Below are 21,503 nucleotides of genomic sequence, written 5' to 3'. Positions count from 1 at the left end.
GACAGACAGACATACAGACAGAGGAATGAGAATACGTGTGTGACTCTTGGGGCTTTTATTTTGAAAGGGAAGACAGACAGACAGACAGAGGAATGAGAATACCTGTGTGTGACTCTTGGGGCTTTTATTTTGAAATGGAAGACAGAAAGACAGACAGCCTGTAGCTGCTCTGTGTGTGTGTGTTTGTGTGTGTTATAAGGTTTTAAAAGTTTAACATTTTCTCCATTGTGATCCCATTTAAAAAAAAACTATAAAAAGATTTATAATATGAAGATTTGAAAAGTTGAAAAGTTGAAAAGTCATAGCGCTTAATTCCCGAAGGAGTTGAATTTTTTAATATTTGAACGGTTTCTAGAGCTGAAAATATGAAGGACTAGATACAGTTCAAAATACGTACGGAAGAAATAGAATAATAATAATAACTAGAAAGAGCATTTCCTGCTGAAAATGCGTTGGAATGCTAAAATCTGAAGAATGAAGCTGAAATATATAAAACAGTAACTGAAAAAAGCTGAACATTTGAAGCTTGAAGCTGAAATGTTAAAAGAAATAGCTGAAGATTGATGAAAACAGCTGAAAATGGCTTAAACTTGCTGAATATATCTGAAAATAGCAAATATATATGAAAATAGCTGAATATATATGAAAATAGCGGAATAGACGAATATATGAAAAAATACAGAAAAGTCAAACTACCTGCTGAAAAGTGTTGAAGCCCAAATGCATTTAACTGAATTGCTGAAAATCCTTGTTTAAATGTATAATTGGACGAATTGAAAGGAAAACTGCATCATCTAAATAATCCAAGAGATGAATTACAATCCAAGAAAGGAGAGAGAGAGACAGACAGACAGACAGACAGACAGACAGAGGAATAAGAATACCTGTGTGTGACTCTTGGGGCTTTTATTTTGAAAGGGAAGACAGACAGACAGACGAATGAGAATACCTATGTGTGACTCTTGGGGCTTTTATTTTGAAAGGGAAGACAGACAGACAGACGAATGAGAATACCTATGTGTGGCTCTTGGGGCTTTTATTTTGAAAGGGAAGACAGACAGACAGACGAATGAGAATACCTATGTGTGACTCTTGGGGCTTTTATTTTGAAAGGGAAGACAAAAAGACAGACAGACAGAGGAATGAGAATACCTGTGTGTGACTCTTGGGGCTTTTATTTTGAAAGGGAAGACAGACAGACAGACGAATGAGAATACCTGTGTGTGACTCTTGGGGCTTTTATTTTGAAAGGGAAGACAGACAGACAGATGAATGAGAATACCTATGTGTGACTCTTGGGGCTTTTATTTTGAAAGGGAAGACAGAAAGACAGACAGACAGACAGAGGAATGAGAATACCTGTGTGTGACTCTTGGGGCTTTTATTTTGAAAGGGAAGACAGACAGACAGACGAATGAGAATACCTGTGTGTGACTCTTGGGGCATTTATTTTGAAAGGGAAGACAGACAGACGAATGAGAATACCTGTGTGTGACTCTTGGGGCTTTTATTTTGAAAGGGAAGACAGACAGACAGATGAATGAGAATACCTATGTGTGACTCTTGGGGCTTTTATTTTGAAAGGGAAGACAGAAAGACAGACAGACAGACAGAGGAATGAGAATACCTGTGTGTGACTCTTGGGGCTTTTATTTTGAAAGGGAAGACAGACAGACAGACGAATGAGAATACCTGTGTGTGACTCTTGGGGCATTTATTTTGAAAGGGAAGACAGACAGAGAGACAGACAGACAGACGAATGAGAATACCTATGTGTGACTCTTGGGGCTTTTATTTTGAAAGGGAAGACAGACAGACAGACAGACAGACGAATGAGAATACCTGTGTGTGACTCTTGGGGCTTTTATTTTGAAAGGAAAGACAGACAGACAGACAGACAGACAGAGGAATGAGAATACCTGTGTGTGACTCTTGGGGCTTTTATTTTGAAAGGGAAGACAGAAAGACAGACAGCCTGTAGCTGCTCTGTGTGTGTGTTTGCGTGTGTCCTCTTAATGTAGCTAAAACCAGAATAAGTGTGAGACTGCTGTGATTAGCTGCACCTGTGTCATGAATGACACAGGTGCAGCTAATCACATGTCATGAGTGACACAGAGTTTTTGCTTTGAAGAATATCTTCATAGACTTCAGTTTATTTATTTATTTCGGAAAAAGCTTAATATCATATAGAACTTCAAAAGTAACCCCCCAATATAATTATATTTCCTGAGACACAAGACTCTTGCGAACCCATAAATGTTGCTTGTGGGTCTGTATGTTACACGATGTGTCTCTGGTCGCGATTTACAAATCAGGTGCCATCGTCTGTGAGAAGACGTTTTGGAGGGAAAGATATAATGGGGCTCTATGGGGCAGAGACTGGACTTGCTCCCTCGTTAAGCGTTCTCCTGACAAGTGTGGGAAACATCGTGGATTCTATCGACACATGTAAGGACCGGCACAAGAATCCCTACGTTTTTATCCATAAATGGTGTATAAAGAGTAAACGGTGTGGCCGTAGTGACAATTTACAAATCTTTTTTTCGTACGATCCTGAAGCTTCACTCCACTCTAGCGATGACGTCACAGCTCTAAGCTTCCACTCACACAATCATTGAAAACTCTCAAACGGGCTGAAAACACATCAAACTAAAACGGGGACAATAAAATAAGTATAAAAGTTATCAAAAGAAGCTAAATTATAAAGTTATAGCTAACGATTTTATCTACATTTCAAAAGTTAAATGGTGTCTCTAGCTGAAAGCATGCGGACATTGGAAGGTTTTAAAGTTGAAAAAGTTTAAGCGGATTTGAAGTTTTCCTCCATAGGAACCCATTCATTTTTTATTCCATATAAATATTCATTATTTGAAGATATGAAAATATAAAAAATATTTGAAAATATACAGTAATAGTTGAAGATTCTGTCAACATTTGAAAATTTAAATGGTGTCTTTAGCTGAAAGTATGAAGATGTTATAAGGTTTTAAAAGTTTAACATTTTTTCCATTGTGATCCCATTTTAAAAAAAATTATAAAAAGATTTATAATATGAAGATTTGAAAAGTTGAAAAGTCATAGCGCTTGATTCCCGAAGGAGTTGAATTTTTTAATATTTGAACGGTTTCTAGAGCTGAAAATATGAAGGACTAGATACAGTTCAAAATACGTACGGAAGAAATAGAATAATAATAATAAGTTGAAGAAAGCTTACAAGAACAATAGTTGGACTGCTGAAGCATTCCAACTAACTAGAAAGAGCATTTCCTGCTGAAAATGCGTTGGAATGCTAAAATCTGAAGAATGAAGCTGAAATATATAAAACAGTAACTGAAAAAAGCTGAACATTTGAAGCTTGAAGCTGAAATGTTAAAAGAAATAGCTGAAGATTGATGAAAACAGCTGAAAATAGCTTAAACTTGCTGAATATATCTGAAAATAGCGAATATATATGAAAATAGCTGAATATATATGAAAATAGCGGAATAGACGAATATATGAAAAAATACAGAAAAGTCAAACTACCTGCTGAAAAGTGTTGAAGCCCAAATGCATTTAACTGAATTGCTGAAAATCCTTGTTTAAATGTATAATTGGACAAATTGAAAGGAAAACTGCATCATCTAAATAATCCAAGAGATGAATTACAATCCAAGAAAGGAGAGAGACAGACAGACAGACAGAGGAATGAGAATACCTGTGTGTGACTCTTAGGGCTTTTATTTTGAAAGGGAAGACAGAAAGACAGACAGACAGACAGACAGACAGACAGAGGAATGAGAATACCTGTGTGTGACTCTTGGGGCTTTTATTTTGAAAAAGAAGACAGACAGACAGAGAGACAGACGAATGAGAATACCTATGTGTGACTCTTGGGGCTTTTATTTTGAAAGGGAAGACAGACAGACGAATGAGAATACCTATGTGTGACTCTTGGGGCTTTTATTTTGAAAGGGAAGACAGACAGACAGACGAATGAGAATACCTATGTGTGACTCTTGGGGCTTTTATTTTGAAAGGGAAGACAGACAGACAGACGAATGAGAATACCTGTGTGTGACTCTTGGGGCTTTTATTTTGAAAGGGAAGACAGACAGACATACAGACAGAGGAATGAGAATACCTGTATGTGACTCTTGGGGCTTTTATTTTGAAAGGGAAGACAGACAGACAGACGAATGAGAATACCTGTGTGTGACTCTTGGGGCTTTTATTTTGAAAGGGAAGACAGACAGACAGACGAATGAGAATACCTGTGTGTGACTCTTGGGGCTTTTATTTTGAAAGGGAAGACAGACAGACAGACGAATGAGAATACCTGTGTGTGACTCTTGGGGCTTTTATTTTGAAAGGACAGACAGACAGACAGACGAATGAGAATAGGTGTGTGACTCTTGGGGCTTTTATTTTGAAAGGGAAGACAGACAGACAGACGAATGAGAATACCTGTGTGTGACTCTTGGGGCTTTTATTTTGAAAGGGAAGACAGACAGACAGACGAATGAGAATACCTGTGTGTGACTCTTGGGGCTTTTATTTTGAAAGGGAAGACAGACAGACAGAGGAATGAGAATAGGTGTGTGACTCTTGGGGATTTATTTTGAAAGGGAAGACAGACAGACAGACGAATGAGAATACCTGTGTGTGACTCTTGGGGCTTTTATTTTGAAAGGACAGACAGACAGACGAATGAGAATACCTGTGTGTGACTCTTGGGGCTTTTATTTTGAAAGGGAAGACAGACAGAGGAATGAGAATACCTGTGTGTGACTCTTGGGGCTTTTATTTTGAAAGGGAAGACAGAAAGACAGACAGACAGACAGAGGAATGAGAATACCTGTGTGTGACTCTTGGGGCTTTTATTTTGAAAGGGAAGACAGACAGACAGACAGACAGAGGAATGAGAATACCTGTGTGTGACTCTTGGGGCTTTTATTTCGAAAGGGAAGACAGACAGACAGAGGAATGAGAATACCTGTGTGTGACTCTTGGGGCTTTTATTTTGAAAGGGAAGACAGACAGACAGACAGACAGAGGAATGAGTACCTGTGTGTGACTCTTGGGTCTTTTATTTTGAAAGGGAAGACAGACAGACAGACAGAGGAATGAGAATACCTGTGTGTGACTCTTGGGGCTTTTATTTTTAAAGGGAAGACAGACAGACAGACAGAGGAATGAGAATACCTGTGTGTGACTCTTGGGGCTTTTATTTTGAAAGGGAAGACAGACAGACAGACAGACGGACAGACGAATGAGAATACCTGTGTGTGACTCTTGGGGCTTTTATTTTGAAAGGGAAGACAGAAAGACAGACAGCCTGTAGCTGCTCTGTGTGTGTGTGTTTGTGTGTGTCCTCTAAATGTAGCTAAAACCAGAATAAGTGTGAGACTGCTCTGATTAGCTGCACCTGTGTCATGAGTGACACAGGTGCAGCTAATCACATGTCATGAGTGACTGAGTTTTTGCTGTGAAAAATAGCTCCCATAGCCTCCCATTCATTTATTTTTTTCGGAAAAAGCTTAATATCATATAGAACTTCAAAAGTAACCCCCCAATATAATTATATTTCCTGAGACACAAGACTCTTGCGAACCCATAAATGTTGCTTGTGGGTCTGTATGTTACACGATGTGTCTCTAGTCGCGATTTACAAATCAGGTGCCATCGTCTGTGAGAAGACGTTTTGGAGGGAAAGATATAATGGGGCTCTATGGGGCAGAGACTGGACTTGCTCCCTCGTTAAGCGTTCTCCTGACAAGTGTGGGAAACATCGTGGATTCTATCGACACATGTAAGGACCGGCACAAGAATCCCTACGTTTTTATCCATAAATGGTGTATAAAGAGTAAACGGTGTGGCTGTAGTGACAATTTACAAATCTTTTTTTCGGACGATCCTGAAGCTTCACTCCACTCTAGCGATGACGTCACAGCTCTAAGCTTCCACTCACACAATCATTGAAAACTCTCAAACGGGCTGAAAACACATCAAACTAAAACGGGGACAATAAAATAAGTATAAAAGTTATCAAAAGAAGCTAAATTATAAAGTTATAGCTAACGATTTTATCTACATTTCAAAAGTTAAATGGTGTCTCTAGCTGAAAGCATGCGGACATTGGAAGGTTTTAAAGTTGAAAAAGTTTAAGCGGATTTGAAGTTTCCCTCCATAGGAACCCATTCATTTTTTATTCCATATAAATATTCATTATTTGAAGATATGAAAATATAAAAGATATTTGAAAATATACAGTAATAGTTGAAGATTCTGTCAACATTTGAAAATTTAAATGGTGTCTTTAGCTGAAAGTATGAAGATGTTATAAGGTTTTAAAAGTTTAACATTTTCTCCATTGTGATCCCATTTTAAAAAAAACTATAAAAAGATTTATAATATGAAGATTTGAAAAGTTGAAAAGTCATAGCGCTTGATTCCCGAAGGAGTTGAATTTTTTAATATTTGAACGGTTTCTAGAGCTGAAAATATGAAGGACTAGATACAGTTCAAAATACGTACGGAAGAAATAGAATAATAATAATAATAATAATAAGTTGAAGCATTCCAACTAATTATTGCACCACCTTATGATATCTACGATGATTTCCACAGTATTTAGGCTTTTGTAAGTCAGGATGGCCGAGCGGTCTAAGGCGCTGCGTTCAGGTCGCAGTCTCCACTGGAGGCGTATGTTCGAATCCCACTTCTGACTGAAAATGTTTATTACCGGTTGAAAGCCGGTATGATGATAGTAATATGATGTTGGGAAAAAAATAATATAATATAACAACAACAACAATTGTTGGAATTATATTATTTTGTCGTTGTTATATTATATTATATTATTATATTAATAATTAACGATCTTGTGTTGTAATTATTGCACCACCTTATAATATCTACGATGATTTCCACAGTATTTAGGCTTTTGTAAGTCAGGATGGCCGAGCGGTCTAAGGAGCTGCGTTCAATATGATGTTGGGAAATATATAATACAACAACAATTTAACTTATATTATTTTGTCGTTATATTATTATATTAAGAATTTACGATCTTGTGTTGTAATTATTGCACCACCTTATAATATCTACGATGATTTCCACAGTATTTAGGCTTTTGTAAGTCAGGATGGCCGAGCGGTCTAAGGCGCTGCGTTCAGGTCGCAGTCTCCACTGGAGGCGTGGGTTCGAATCCCACTTCTGACAGAAAGTGTTTATTACCGGTTGAAAGCCAGTATGATGATAATAATATGATGTTGGGAAATATATAATAAAACAACAACAACAATTGAACTTATATTATTTTGTCGTTATATTATATTATATTATTATATTAATAATTTACGATCTTGTGTTGTAATTATTGCACCACCATATGATATCTACGATGATTTCCACAGAATTTAGGCTTTTGTAAGTCAGGATGGCTGAGCGGTCTAAGGCGCTGCGTTCAGGTCGCAGTCTCCACTGGAGGCGTAGGTTCGAATCCCACTTCTGACTGAAAGTGTTTATTGCCGATTGAAAGCCGGTATAATGATAATAATATGATGTTGGGAAATATATAATAAAACAACAACAACAATTGTTGGAATTATATTATTTTGTCGTTGTTATATTATATTATTATATTAAGAATTTACGATCTTGTGTTGTAATTATTGCACCACCATATGATATCTACGATGATTTCCACAGAATTTAGGCTTTTGTAAGTCAGGATGGCCGAGCGGTCTAAGGCGCTGCGTTCAGGTCACAGTCTCCACTGGAGGCGTGGGTTTGAATCCCACTTCTGACTGAAAGTGTTTATTACCGGTTGAAAGCCGGTATAATGATAATAATATGATGTTGGGAAATATATAATAAAACAACAACAACAATTGAACTTATATTATGTTGTCGTTATATTATATTATTATATTAAGAATTTACGATCTTGTGTTGTAATTATTGCACCACCTTATGATATCTACGATGATTTCCACAGTATTTAGGTTTTTGTAAGTCAGGATGGCCGAACGGTCTAAGGCGCTGCGTTCAGGTCGCAGTCTCCACTGGAGGCGTGGGTTCGAATCCCACTTCTGACAGAAAGTGTTTATTACCGGTTGAAAGCCGGTATGATGATAATAATATGATGTTGGGAAAAAAATAATATAATATAACAACAATTGTAGGAATTATATTATTTTGTCGTTATATTATATTATTATATTAAGAATTTACAATCTTGTGTTGTAATTATTGCACCACCTTATGATATCTACGATAATTTCCACAGTATTTAGGCTTTTGTAAGTCAGGATGGCCGAGCGGTCAAAGGTTCAGGTCGCAGTCTCCACTGGAGGCGTGGGTTCGAATCCCACTTCTGACAGAAAGTGTTTATTACCGGTTGAAAGCCGGTATGATGATAGTAATATGATGTTGGGAAAAAAATAATATAATATAACAACAATTGTAGGAATTATATTATTTTGTCGTTGTTATATTATATTATTATATTAAGAATTAACGATCTTGTGTTGTTATTATTGCACCAATACGATGATTTCCACAGTATTTAGGCTTTTGAAAGTCAGGATGGCCGAGCAGTCTAAGGCGCTGCGTTCAGATCGCAGTCTCCACTGGAGGCGTGGGTTCGAATCCCACTTCTGTCAGAAAGTGTTTATTACATAATAATTTATTATTATAATAAAACAACAACAACAATTGTTGGAATTATATTATTTTGTCGTTGTAATTATTGCACCACCATATGATATCTACGATGATTTCCACAGAATTTAGGCTTTTGTAAGTCAGGATGGCCGAGCGGTCTAAGGCGCTGCGTTCAGGTCGCAGTCTCCACTGGAGGCGTGGGTTCGAATCCCACTTCTGACAAAAAGTGTTTATTACCGGTTGAAAGCCGGTATGATGATAGTAATATGATGTTGGGAAAAAAATAATATAATATAACAACAACAACAATTGTTGGAATTATATTATTCTGTCGTTGTTATATTATATTATTATATTAAGAATTAACGATCTTGTGTTGTTATTATTGCACCACTGTATGATATCTACGATGATTTCCACAGAATTTAGGCTTTTGGAAGTCAGGATGGCCGAGCGGTCTAAGGCGCTGCGTTCAGGTCGCAGTCTCCACTGGAGGCGTGGGTTCGAATCCCACTTCTGACAGAAAGTGTTTATTACCGGTTGAAAGCCGGTATGATGATAATAATATGATGTTGGGAAAAAAATAATATAATATAACAACAATTGTAGGAATTATATTATTTTGTCGTTATATTATATTATTATATTAAGAATTTACGATCTTGTGTTGTAATTATTGCACCACCTTATGATATCTACGATGATTTCCACAGTATTTAGGCTTTTGTAAGTCAGGATGGCCGAGCGGTCTAAGGCGCTGCGTTCAGGTCGCAGTCTCCACTGGAGGCGTGGGTTCGAATCCCACTTCTGACTGAAAGTGTTTATTGCCGATTGAAAGCCGGTATAATGATAATAATATGATGTTGGGAAATATATAATAAAACAACAACAACAATTGTTGGAATTATATTATTTTGTCGTTGTTATATTATATTATTATATTAAGAATTTACGATCTTGTGTTGTAATTATTGCACCACCATATGATATCTACGATGATTTCCACAGAATTTAGGCTTTTGTAAGTCAGGATGGCCGAGCGGTCTAAGGCGCTGCGTTCAGGTCGCAGTCTCCACTGGAGGCGTGGGTTTGAATCCCACTTCTGACTGAAAGTGTTTATTACCGGTTGAAAGCCGGTATAATGATAATAATATGATGTTGGGAAATATATAATAAAACAACAACAACAATTGAACTTATATTATTTTGTCGTTATATTATATTATTATATTAAGAATTTACGATCTTGTGTTGTAATTATTGCACCACCTTATGATATCTACGATGATTTCCACAGTATTTAGGTTTTTGTAAGTCAGGATGGCCGAACGGTCTAAGGCGCTGCGTTCAGGTCGCAGTCTCCACTGGAGGCGTGGGTTCGAATCCCACTTCTGACTGAAAGTGTTTATTACCGGTTGAAAGCCGGTATGATAGTAATATGATGTTGGGAAAAAAATAATATAACAACAACAACAATTGTTAGAATTATATTATTTTGTCGTTGTTATATTATATTATATTATTATATTAAGAATTTACGATCTTGTGTTGTTATTATTGCACCACTACGATGATTTCCACAGTATTTAGGCTTTTGAAAGTCAGGATGGCCGAGCAGTCTAAGGCGCTGCGTTCAGGTCGCAGTCTCCACTGGAGGCGTGGGTTCGAATCCCACTTCTGACAGAAAGTGTTTATTACCGGTTGAAAGCCGGTATGATGATAATAATATGATGTTGGGAAAAAAATAATATAATATAACAACAATTGTAGGAATTATATTATTTTGTCGTTATATTATATTATTATATTAAGAATTTACGATCTTGTGTTGTAATTATTGCACCACCTTATGATATCTACGATGATTTCCACAGTATTTAGGCTTTTGTAAGTCAGGATGGCCGAGCGGTCTAAGGCGCTGCGTTCAGGTCGCAGTCTCCACTGGAGGTGTGGGTTCGAATCCCACTTCTGTTAGAAAGTGTTTATTACATAATAATTTATTATTATAATAAAACAACAACAACAATTGTTGGAATTATATTATTTTGTCGTTATATTATATTATTATATTAAGAATTAACGATCTTGTGTTGTTATTATTGCACCAATACGATGATTTCCACAGTATTTAGGCTTTTGAAAGTCAGGATGGCCGAGCAGTCTAAGGCGCTGCGTTCAGATCGCAGTCTCCACTGGAGGCGTGGGTTCGAATCCCACTTCTGTCAGAAAGTGTTTATTACATAATAATTTATTATTATAATAAAACAACAACAACAATTGTTGGAATTATATTATTTTGTCGTTGTAATTATTGCACCACCATATGATATCTACGATGATTTCCACAGAATTTAGGCTTTTGTAAGTCAGGATGGCCGAGCGGTCTAAGGTTCAGGTCGCAGTCTCCACTGGAGGCGTGGGTTCGAATCCCACTTCTGACAGAAAGTGTTTATTACCGGTTGAAAGCCGGTATGATGATAGTAATATGATGTTGGGAAAAAAATAATAAAACAACAACAACAATTGTTGGAATTGTATTATTTTGTCGTTGTTATATTATATTATATTATTATATTAAGAATTTACGATCTTGTGTTGTAATTGTTTATTACATAATAATGTATTGTTATAATAAAACAACAACAATTGGTGGAATTATATTATTTTGTCGTTATATTATATTATATTATTATATTAAGAATTAACGATCTTGTGTTGTTATTATTGCACCACTACGATGATTTCCACAGTATTTAGGCTTTTGAAAGTCAGGATGGCCGAGCGGTCAAAGGTTCAGGTCGCAGTCTCCACTGGAGGCGTGGGTTCGAATCCCACTTCTGACAGAAAGTGTTTATTACCGGTTGAAAGCCGGTATGATGATAGTAATATGATGTTGGGAAAAAAATAATATAATATAACAACAACAACAATTGTTGGAATTATATTATTCTGTCGTTGTTATATTATATTATTATATTAAGAATTAACGATCTTGTCTTGTTATTATTGCACCACTGTATGATATCTACGATGATTTCCACAGAATTTAGGCTTTTGTAAGTCAGGATGGCCGAGCGGTCTAAGGCGCTGCGTTCAGGTCGCAGTCTCCACTGGAGGCGTGGGTTCGAATCCCACTTCTGACTGAAAGTGTTTATTGCCGATTGAAAGCCGGTATAATGATAATAATATGATGTTGGGAAATATATAATAAAACTACAACAACAATTGTTGGAATTATATTATTTTGTCGTTGTTATATTATATTATTATATTAAGAATTTACGATCTTGTGTTGTAATTATTGCACCACCATATGATATCTACGATGATTTCCACAGAATTTAGGCTTTTGTAAGTCAGGATGGCCGAGCGGTCTAAGACGCTGCGTTCAGGTCGCAGTCTCCACTGGAGGCGTGGGTTTGAATCCCACTTCTGACTGAAAGTGTTTATTACCGGTTGAAAGCCGGTATAATGATAATAATATGATGTTGGGAAATATATAATAAAACAACAACAACAATTGAACTTATATTATTTTGTCGTTATATTATATTATTATATTAAGAATTTACGATCTTGTGTTGTAATTATTGCACCACCTTATGATATCTACGATGATTTCCACAGTATTTAGGTTTTTGTAAGTCAGGATGGCCGAACGGTCTAAGGCGCTGCGTTCAGGTCGCAGTCTCCACTGGAGGCGTGGGTTCGAATCCCACTTCTGACTGAAAGTGTTTATTACCGGTTGAAAGCCGGTATGATAGTAATATGATGTTGGGAAAAAAATAATATAACAACAACAACAATTGTTAGAATTATATTATTTTGTCGTTGTTATATTATATTATATTATTATATTAAGAATTTACGATCTTGTGTTGTTATTATTGCACCACTACGATGATTTCCACAGTATTTAGGCTTTTGAAAGTCAGGATGGCCGAGCAGTCTAAGGCGCTGCGTTCAGGTCGCAGTCTCCACTGGAGGCGTGGGTTCGAATCCCACTTCTGACAGAAAGTGTTTATTACCGGTTGAAAGCCGGTATGATGATAATAATATGATGTTGGGAAAAAAATAATATAATATAACAACAATTGTAGGAATTATATTATTTTGTCGTTATATTATATTATTATATTAAGAATTTACGATCTTGTGTTGTAATTATTGCACCACCTTATGATATCTACGATGATTTCCACAGTATTTAGGCTTTTGTAAGTCAGGATGGCCGAGCGGTCTAAGGCGCTGCGTTCAGGTCGCAGTCTCCACTGGAGGCGTGGGTTCGAATCCCACTTCTGTTAGAAAGTGTTTATTACATAATAATGTATTATTATAATAAAACAACAACAACAATTGTTGGAATTATATTATTTTGTCGTTATATTATATTATATTATTATATTAAGAATTAACGATCTTGTGTTGTTATTATTGCACCAATACGATGATTTCCACAGTATTTAGGCTTTTGAAAGTCAGGATGGCCGAGCAGTCTAAGGCGCTGCGTTCAGATCGCAGTCTCCACTGGAGGCGTGGGTTCGAATCCCACTTCTGTCAGAAAGTGTTTATTACATAATAATTTATTATTATAATAAAACAACAACAACAATTGTTGGAATTATATTATTTTGTCGTTGTAATTATTGCACCACCATATGATATCTACGATGATTTCCACAGAATTTAGGCTTTTGTAAGTCAGGATGGCCGAGCGGTCTAAGGTTCAGGTCGCAGTCTCCACTGGAGGCGTGGGTTCGAATCCCACTTCTGACAGAAAGTGTTTATTACCGGTTGAAAGCCGGTATGATGATAGTAATATGATGTTGGGAAAAAAATAATATAACAACAACAACAATTGTTGGAATTGTATTATTTTGTCGTTGTTATATTATATTATATTATTATATTAAGAATTTACGATCTTGTGTTGTAATTGTTTATTACATAATAATGTATTATTATAATAAAACAACAACAACAATTGTTGGAATTATATTATTTTGTCGTTATATTATATTATATTATTATATTAAGAATTAACGAACTTGTGTTGTTATTATTGCACCAATACGATGATTTCCACAGTATTTAGGCTTTTGAAAGTCAGGATGGCCGAGCAGTCTAAGGCGCTGCGTTCAGATCGCAGTCTCCACTGGAGGCGTGGGTTCGAATCCCACTTCTGTCAGAAAGTGTTTATTACATAATAATTTATTATTATAATAAAACAACAACAACAATTGTTGGAATTATATTATTTTGTCGTTGTAATTATTGCACCACCATATGATATCTACGATGATTTCCACAGAATTTAGGCTTTTGTAAGTCAGGATGGCCGAGCGGTCTAAGGTTCAGGTCGCAGTCTCCACTGGAGGCGTGGGTTCGAATCCCACTTCTGACAGAAAGTGTTTATTACCGGTTGAAAGCCGGTATGATGATAATAATATGATGTTGGGAAATATATAATAAAACAACAACAACAATTGTTGGAATTATATTATTTTGTCGTTGTTATATTATATTATTATATTAAGAATTAATGATCTTGTGTTGTGGGGCTGCACGGTGGTGTAGTAGTTTGCATGTTCTCCTCGTGGCAGCGTGGGTTCTCTCCGGGCTCTCCGGCTTCCTCCCACTGTCCAAAGACATGCTGCAGCTTAATTGATCTCTAAATTGCCCATAGGTGTGAATGTGAATGTGAGAGTGAATGGTTGTATGTCCCTACATGTGCCCTCGATGGACTGGCGGCCTGTCCAGGGTGTCCCCTGCCTTCGCCCTATGTCAGCTGGGATAGGCTCCAGCGCCCCCGCGACCCTAATGAGGATAAGCGGTATTGAAAATGGATGGATGGATGGATGGATCTTGTGTTGTTATTATTGCACCACCATATGATATCTACGATGATTTCCACAGAATTTAGGCTTTTGTAAGTCAGGATGGCCGAGCGGTCTAAGGTTCAGGTCGCAGTCTCCACTGGAGGCGTGGGTTCGAATCCCACTTCTGACAGAAAGTGTTTATTACCGGTTGAAAGCCGGTATGATGATAATAATATGATGTTGGGAAATATATAATAAAACAACAACAACAATTGAACTTATATTATTTTGTCGTTATATTATATTATATTATTATATTAAGAATTTACGATCTTGTGTTGTAATTATTGCACCACCTTATGATATCTACGATGATTTCCACAGTATTTAGGCTTTTGTAAGTCAGGATGGCCGAGCGGTCTAAGGCGCTGCGTTCAGGTCGCAGTCTCCACTGGAGGCGTGGGTTCAAATCCCACTTCTGACAGAAAGTGTTTATTACCGGTTGAAAGCCGGTATGATGATAATAATATGATGTTGGGAAAAAAATAATATAATATAACAACAATTGTAGGAATTATATTATTTTGTCGTTATATTATATTATATTATTATATTAAGAATTTACGATCTTGTGTTGTAATTATTGCACCACCTTATGATATCTACGATGATTTCCACAGTATTTAGGCTAAGAAGAATTTAGGCTTTTGGAAGTCAGGATGGCCGAGCGGTCTAAGTCGTTCAGGTCGCAGTCTCCACTGGAGGCGTGGGTTCGAATCCCACTTCTGACAGAAAGTGTTTATTACCGGTTGAAAGCCGGTATGATGATAGTAATATGATGTTGGGAAAAAAATAATATAATACAACAACAATTGTTGGAATTATATTATTTTTTCGTTGTTATATTATATTATATTATTAAGAATTAACGATCTTGTGTTGTTATTATTGCACCACTACGATGATTTTCCACAGTATTTCAGGTCGCAGTCTCCACTGGAGGCGTGGGTTCAAATCCCACTTCTGACAGAAATTGGTTATTACCCTTTGAAAGCCGGTATGATGATAATAATATGATGTTGGGAAATATATAATAAAACAACAACAACAATTGTTGGAATTATATTATTTTGTCGTTGTTATATTATATTATTATATTAAGAATTAATGATCTTGTGTTGTGGGGCTGCACGGTGGTGTAGTAGTTTGCATGTTCTCCTCGTGGCAGCGTGGGTTCTCTCCGGGCTCTCCGGCTTCCTCCCACAGTCCAAAGACATGCTGCAGCTTAATTGATCTCTAAATTGCCCATAGGTGTGAATGTGAATGTGAGAGTGAATGGTTGTATGTCCCTACATGTGCCCTCGATGGACTGGCGGCCTGTCCAGGGTGTCCCCTGCCTTCGCCCTATGTCAGCTGGGATAGGCTCCAGCGCCCCCGCGACCCTAATGAGGATAAGCGGTATTGAAAATGGATGGATGGATGGATGGATCTTGTGTTGTTATTATTGCACCACTGTATGATATCTACGATGATTTCCACAGAATTTAGGCTTTTGGAAGTCAGGATGGCCGAGCGGTCTAAGGCGTTGCGTTCAGGTCGCAGTCTCCACGTTTGCCTCACACGCGAAAGGTCCCCAGTTCGAAACTGGGCGGAAACACTGTTTGTTCTTGCTTACCCCACACAATAAAATTCTCGTAGGTGGACATTTTGGTAAACTTGATAATAAGGATAACTGCTGAAAACTATTGATTAATAATATTGTCAGTCATTTCATTCTGCTGTTTAGTGACATCACTCGGGATTTGTACTCTTATTCCCTCAAGATGCTAGTACAAAACTCCCCGTCAGGGAATCGAACCCTGGTCTTCCGCGTGACAAGCGGAGATACTGTCCACTATACTAACGAGGACTGCCATATTGATGTTTTTTGTTAGTTTTTCGGCTCTTTTTTTCACTAGTGTTTTGGCTAGTTTTTTGGCTAGTTTTTTGGCTAGTTTTTCGGCGTTCGCAGGGAATTCGCAAAGTTATACAAGAGAGCTTTTACGTTTATTACACATTTAATGTCACTCAATGACAAAGCCGCTTTGACTGAATCCAGTTTGAAATCACGTTATTTGGCATTAGAAATGTTTGCATTTGTGTAAATGTTGCATTAAGCCAGGCAAATGCATGCGTCATCTTCTGTAGTTTCTGTAGTGTAGTGGTTATCACGTTCGCCTCACACGCGAAAGGTCCCCAGTTCGAAACTGGGCGGAAACACTGTTTGTTCTTGCTTACCCCACACAATAAAATTCTCGTAGGTGGACATTTTGGTAAACTTGATAATAAGGATAACTGCTGAAAACTATTGATTAATAATATTGTCAGTCATTTCATTCTGCTGTTTAGTGACATCACTCGGGATTTGTACTCTTATTCCCTCAAGATGCTAGTACAAAACTCCCCGTCAGGGAATCGAACCCAGGTCTTCCGCATGACAAGCGGAGATACTGTCCACTATACTAACGAGGACTGCCATATTGATGTTTTTTGTTAGTTTTTCGGCTCTTTTTTTCACTAGTGTTTTGGCTAGTTTTTTCGGCTGCTGTTTAGTGACATCACTGGGAATTTGTACTCTTATTCCCTCAAGATGCTAGTACAAAACTCCCCGTCAGGGAATCGACCCCTGGTCTTCCGCGTGACAAGCAGAGATACTGTCCACTATACTAACTAGGACTGCCATATTGATGTTTTTTGTTAGTTTTTCGGCTCTTTTTTTCACTAGTGTTTTGGCTAGTTTTTTGGCTAGTTTTTTGGCTAGTTTTTCGGCGTTCGCAGGGAATTCGCAAAGTTATACAAGAGAGCTTTTACGTTTATTACACATTTAATGTCACTCAATGACAAAGCCGCTTTGACTGAATCCAGTTTGAAATCACGTTATTTGGCATCAGAAATGTTTGCAATTGTGTAAATGTTGCATTAAGCCAGGCAAATGCATGCGTCATCTTCTGTAGTTTCTGTAGTGTAGTGGTTATCACGTTCGCCTAACACGCGAAAGGTCCCCAGTTCGAAACTGGGCGGAAACACTGTTTGTTCTTGCTTACCCCACACAATAAAATTCTCGTAGGTGGACATTTTGGTAAACTTGATAATAAGGATAACTGCTGAAAACTATTGATTAATAATATTGTCAGTCATTTCATTCTGCTGTTTAGTGACATCACTCGGGATTTGTACTCTTATTCCCTCAAGATGCTAGTACAAAACTCCCCGTCAGGGAATCGAACCCTGGTCTTCCGCGTGACAAGCGGAGATACTGTCCACTATACTAACGAGGACTGCCATATTGATGTTTTTTGTTAGTTTTTCGGCTCTTTTTTTCACTAGTGTTTTGGCTAGTTTTTTGGCTAGTTTTTCGACGTTCGCAGGGAATTCGCAAAGTTATACAAGAGAGCTTTTACGTTTATTACACATTTAATGTCACTCAATGACAAAGCCGCTTTGACTGAATCCAGTTTGAAATCACGTTATTTGGCATTAGAAATGTTTGCATTTCTGTAAATGTTGCATTAAGCCAGGCAAATGCATGCGTCATCTTCTGTAGTTTCTGTAGTGTAGTGGTTATCACGTTCGCCTCACACGCGAAAGGTCCCCAGTTCGAAACTGGGCGGAAACACTGTTTGTTCTTGCTTACCCCACACAATAAAATTCTCGTAGGTGGACATTTTGGTAAACTTGATAATAAGGATAACTGCTGAAAATGATTGACTAATAATATTGTCAGTCATTTCATCCTGCTGTTTAGTGACATCACTCGGGATTTGTACTCTTATTCACTCAAGATGCTAGTACAAAACTCCCCGTCAGGGAATCGAACCCTGGTCTTCCGCGTGACAAGCAGAGATACTGTCCACTATACTAACGAGGAATGCTCATTTGATGTTTTTTGTTAGTTTTTCGGCTCTTTTTTTCACTAGTGTTTTAGCTAGTTTTTTGGCTAGTTTTTTGGCTAGTTTTTCGGCGTTCGCAGGTAATTCGCAAAGTTATACAAGAGAGCTTTTACGTTTATTACACATTTAATGTCACTCAATGACAAAGCCGCTTTGACTGAATCCAGTTTGAAATCACGTTATTTGGCATCAGAAATGTTTGCATTTGTGTAAATGTTGCATTAAGCCAGGCAAATGCATGCGTCATCTTCTGTAGTTTCTGTAGTGTAGTGGTTATCACGTTCGCCTCACACGCGAAAGGTCCCCAGTTCGAAACTGGGCGGAAACACTGTTTGTTCTTGCTTACCCCACACAATAAAATTCTCGTAGGTGGACATTTTGGTAAACTTGATAATAAGGATAACTGCTGAAAACTATTGATTAATAATATTGTCAGTCATTTCATTCTGCTGTTTAGTGACATCACTCGGGATTTGTACTCTTATTCCCTCAAGATGCTAGTACAAAACTCCCCGTCAGGGAATCGAACCCTGGTCTTCCGCGTGACAAGCGGAGATACTGTCCACTATACTAACGAGGACTGCCATATTGATGTTTTTTGTTAGTTTTTCGGCTCTTTTTTTCACTAGTGTTTTGGCTAGTTTTTTGGCTAGTTTTTCGGCGTTCGCAGGGAATTCGCAAAGTTATACAAGAGAGCTTTTACGTTTATTACACATTTAATGTCACTCAATGACAAAGCCGCTTTGACTGAATCCAGTTTGAAATCACGTTATTTGGCATCAGAAATGTTTGCATTTGTGTAAATGTTGCATTAAGCCAGGCAAATGCATGCGTCATCTTCTGTAGTTTCTGTAGTGTAGTGGTTATCACGTTCGCCTAACACGCGAAAGGTCCCCAGTTCGAAACTGGGCGGAAACACTATTTGTTCTTGCTTACCCCACACAATAAAATTCGCCTAGGTGGACATTTTTGTCAACTTGATAATAAGGATAACTGCTGAAAATGATTGACTAATAATATTGTCAGTCATTTCATCCTGCTGTTTAGTGACATCACTGGGAATTTGTACTCTTATTCCCTCAAGATGCTAGTACAAAACTCCCCGTCAGGGAATCGAACCCAGGTCTTCCGCGTGACAAGCAGAGATACTGTCCACTATACTAACTAGGACTGCCATATTGATGTTTTTTGTTAGTTTTTCGGCTCTTTTTTTCACTAGTGTTTTGGCTAGTTTTTTGGCTAGTTTTTTCGGCGTTCGCAGGGAATTCGCAAAGTTATACAAGAGAGCTTTTACGTTTATTACACATTTAATGTCACTCAATGACAAAGCCGCTTTGACTGAATCCAGTTTGAAATCACGTTATTTGGCATTAGAAATGTTTGCATTTGTGTAAATGTTGCATTAAGCCAGGCAAATGCATGCTTCATCTATTGTAATTTCTGTAGTGTAGTGGTTATCACGTTCGCCTAACACGCGAAAGGTCCCCAGTTCGAAACTGGGCTGAAACACTGTTTGTTCTTGCTTACTCCACACAATAAAATTCGCCTAGGTGGACATTTTTGTCAACTTGATAATAAGGATAACTGCTGAAAATGATTGACTAATAATATTGTCAGTCATTTCATCCTGCTGTTTAGTGACATCACTGGGAATTTGTACTCTTATTCCCTCAAGATGCTAGTACAAAACTCCCCGTCAGGGAATCGAACCCAGGTCTTCCGCTTGACAAGCAGAGATACTGTCCACTATACTAACTAGGACTGCCATATTGATGTTTTTTGTTAGTTTTTCGGCTCTTTTTTTCACTAGTGTTTTGGCTAGTTTTTTGGCTAGTTTTTCGGCGTTCGCAGGGAATTCGCAAAGTTATACAAGAGAGCTTTTACGTTTATTACACATTTAATGTCACTCAATGACAAAGCCGCTTTGACTGAATCCAGTTTGAAATCACGTTATTTGGCATTAGAAATGTTTGCATTTGTGTAAATGTTGCATTAAGCCAGGCAAATGCATGCGTCATCTTCTGTAGTTTCTGTAGTGTAGTGGTTATCACGTTCGCCTCACACGCGAAAGGTCCCCAGTTCGAAACTGGGCGGAAACACTGTTTGTTCTTGCTTACCCCACACAATAAAATTCTCGTAGGTGGACATTTTGGTAAACTTGATAATAAGGATAACTGCTGAAAACTATTGATTAATAATATTGTCAGTCATTTCATTCTGCTGTTTAGTGACATCACTCGGGATTTGTACTCTTATTCCCTCAAGATGCTAGTACAAAACTCCCCGTCAGGGAATCGAACCCTGGTCTTCCGCGTGACAAGCGGAGATACTGTCCACTATACTAACGAGGACTGCTCTATTGATGTTTTTTGTTAGTTTTTCGGCTCTTTTTTTCACTAGTGTTTTGGCTAGTTTTTTGGCTAGTTTTTTGGCTAGTTTTTCGGCGTTCGCAGGGAATTCGCAAAGTTATACAAGAGAGCTTTTACGTTTATTACACATTTAATGTCACTCAATGACAAAGCCGCTTTGACTGAATCCAGTTTGAAATCACGTTATTTGGCATCAGAAATGTTTGCATTTGTGTAAATGTTGCATTAAGCCAGGCAAATGCATGCATCATCTATTGTAATTCCTGTAGTGTAGTGGTTATCACGTTCGCCTAACACGCGAAAGGTCCCCAGTTCGAAACTGGGCTGAAACACTGTTTGTTCTTGCTTACTCCACACAATAAAATTCGCCTAGGTGGACATTTTTGTCAACTTGATAATAAGGATAACTGCTGAAAATGATTGACTAATAATATTGTCAGTCATTTCATCCTGCTGTTTAGTGACATCACTGGGAATTTGTACTCTTATTCCCTCAAGATGCTAGTACAAAACTCCCCGTCAGGGAATCGAACCCAGGTCTTCCGCGTGACAAGCAGAGATACTGTCCACTATACTAACTAGGACTGCCATATTGATGTTTTTTGTTAGTTTTTCGGCTCTTTTTTTCACTAGTGTTTTGGCTAGTTTTTTGGCTAGTTTTTTGGCGTTCGCAGGGAATTCGCAAAGTTATACAAGAGAGCTTTTACGTTTATTACACATTTAATGTCACTCAATGA

At 37.7% G+C, this 21,503-nt stretch overlaps 19 non-coding genes across 19 annotated transcripts; 13 read left to right on the top strand and 6 right to left on the bottom strand.

Moving 5' to 3' along the window:
• The first annotated feature begins 7,120 nt into the window (after positions 1-7,120).
• Positions 7,121-7,203, top strand: trnal-cag. The gene has a single exon. It is a non-coding gene; the product is annotated as a tRNA-Leu (tRNA).
• A 795-nt stretch (positions 7,204-7,998) lies between these two features.
• On the top strand, positions 7,999-8,081 carry trnal-cag. Its single transcript has one exon. It is a non-coding gene; the product is annotated as a tRNA-Leu (tRNA).
• A 707-nt stretch (positions 8,082-8,788) lies between these two features.
• On the top strand, positions 8,789-8,871 carry trnal-cag. The gene has a single exon. It is a non-coding gene; the product is annotated as a tRNA-Leu (tRNA).
• A 217-nt stretch (positions 8,872-9,088) lies between these two features.
• trnal-cag lies at positions 9,089-9,171 on the top strand. Its single transcript has one exon. It is a non-coding gene; the product is annotated as a tRNA-Leu (tRNA).
• Positions 9,172-14,869: 5,698 nt separating this feature from the next.
• Positions 14,870-14,952, top strand: trnal-cag. The gene has a single exon. It is a non-coding gene; the product is annotated as a tRNA-Leu (tRNA).
• A 1,353-nt stretch (positions 14,953-16,305) lies between these two features.
• Positions 16,306-16,377, bottom strand: trnad-guc. The gene has a single exon. It is a non-coding gene; the product is annotated as a tRNA-Asp (tRNA).
• Positions 16,378-16,654: 277 nt separating this feature from the next.
• On the top strand, positions 16,655-16,727 carry trnav-cac. Its single transcript has one exon. It is a non-coding gene; the product is annotated as a tRNA-Val (tRNA).
• A 180-nt stretch (positions 16,728-16,907) lies between these two features.
• trnad-guc lies at positions 16,908-16,979 on the bottom strand. The gene has a single exon. It is a non-coding gene; the product is annotated as a tRNA-Asp (tRNA).
• Positions 16,980-17,460: 481 nt separating this feature from the next.
• trnav-aac lies at positions 17,461-17,533 on the top strand. The gene has a single exon. It is a non-coding gene; the product is annotated as a tRNA-Val (tRNA).
• Positions 17,534-17,713: 180 nt separating this feature from the next.
• Positions 17,714-17,785, bottom strand: trnad-guc. Its single transcript has one exon. It is a non-coding gene; the product is annotated as a tRNA-Asp (tRNA).
• A 265-nt stretch (positions 17,786-18,050) lies between these two features.
• On the top strand, positions 18,051-18,123 carry trnav-cac. Its single transcript has one exon. It is a non-coding gene; the product is annotated as a tRNA-Val (tRNA).
• A 180-nt stretch (positions 18,124-18,303) lies between these two features.
• On the bottom strand, positions 18,304-18,375 carry trnad-guc. The gene has a single exon. It is a non-coding gene; the product is annotated as a tRNA-Asp (tRNA).
• A 277-nt stretch (positions 18,376-18,652) lies between these two features.
• Positions 18,653-18,725, top strand: trnav-cac. Its single transcript has one exon. It is a non-coding gene; the product is annotated as a tRNA-Val (tRNA).
• A 180-nt stretch (positions 18,726-18,905) lies between these two features.
• On the bottom strand, positions 18,906-18,977 carry trnad-guc. The gene has a single exon. It is a non-coding gene; the product is annotated as a tRNA-Asp (tRNA).
• Positions 18,978-19,242: 265 nt separating this feature from the next.
• On the top strand, positions 19,243-19,315 carry trnav-aac. The gene has a single exon. It is a non-coding gene; the product is annotated as a tRNA-Val (tRNA).
• A 518-nt stretch (positions 19,316-19,833) lies between these two features.
• On the top strand, positions 19,834-19,906 carry trnav-aac. Its single transcript has one exon. It is a non-coding gene; the product is annotated as a tRNA-Val (tRNA).
• A 517-nt stretch (positions 19,907-20,423) lies between these two features.
• Positions 20,424-20,496, top strand: trnav-cac. The gene has a single exon. It is a non-coding gene; the product is annotated as a tRNA-Val (tRNA).
• Positions 20,497-20,676: 180 nt separating this feature from the next.
• On the bottom strand, positions 20,677-20,748 carry trnad-guc. The gene has a single exon. It is a non-coding gene; the product is annotated as a tRNA-Asp (tRNA).
• Positions 20,749-21,025: 277 nt separating this feature from the next.
• Positions 21,026-21,098, top strand: trnav-aac. The gene has a single exon. It is a non-coding gene; the product is annotated as a tRNA-Val (tRNA).
• The last annotated feature ends 405 nt before the right edge of the window (positions 21,099-21,503 follow it).

Source organism: Cyclopterus lumpus, chromosome 22 (genome assembly GCF_009769545.1).
Source record: "Cyclopterus lumpus isolate fCycLum1 chromosome 22, fCycLum1.pri, whole genome shotgun sequence".
NCBI classification, from domain to species: domain Eukaryota; kingdom Metazoa; phylum Chordata; class Actinopteri; order Perciformes; family Cyclopteridae; genus Cyclopterus; species Cyclopterus lumpus.
The sequence above is the reverse complement of the archived record's forward strand: the minus strand, read 5'-3'. Positions and strand labels throughout refer to the sequence as shown.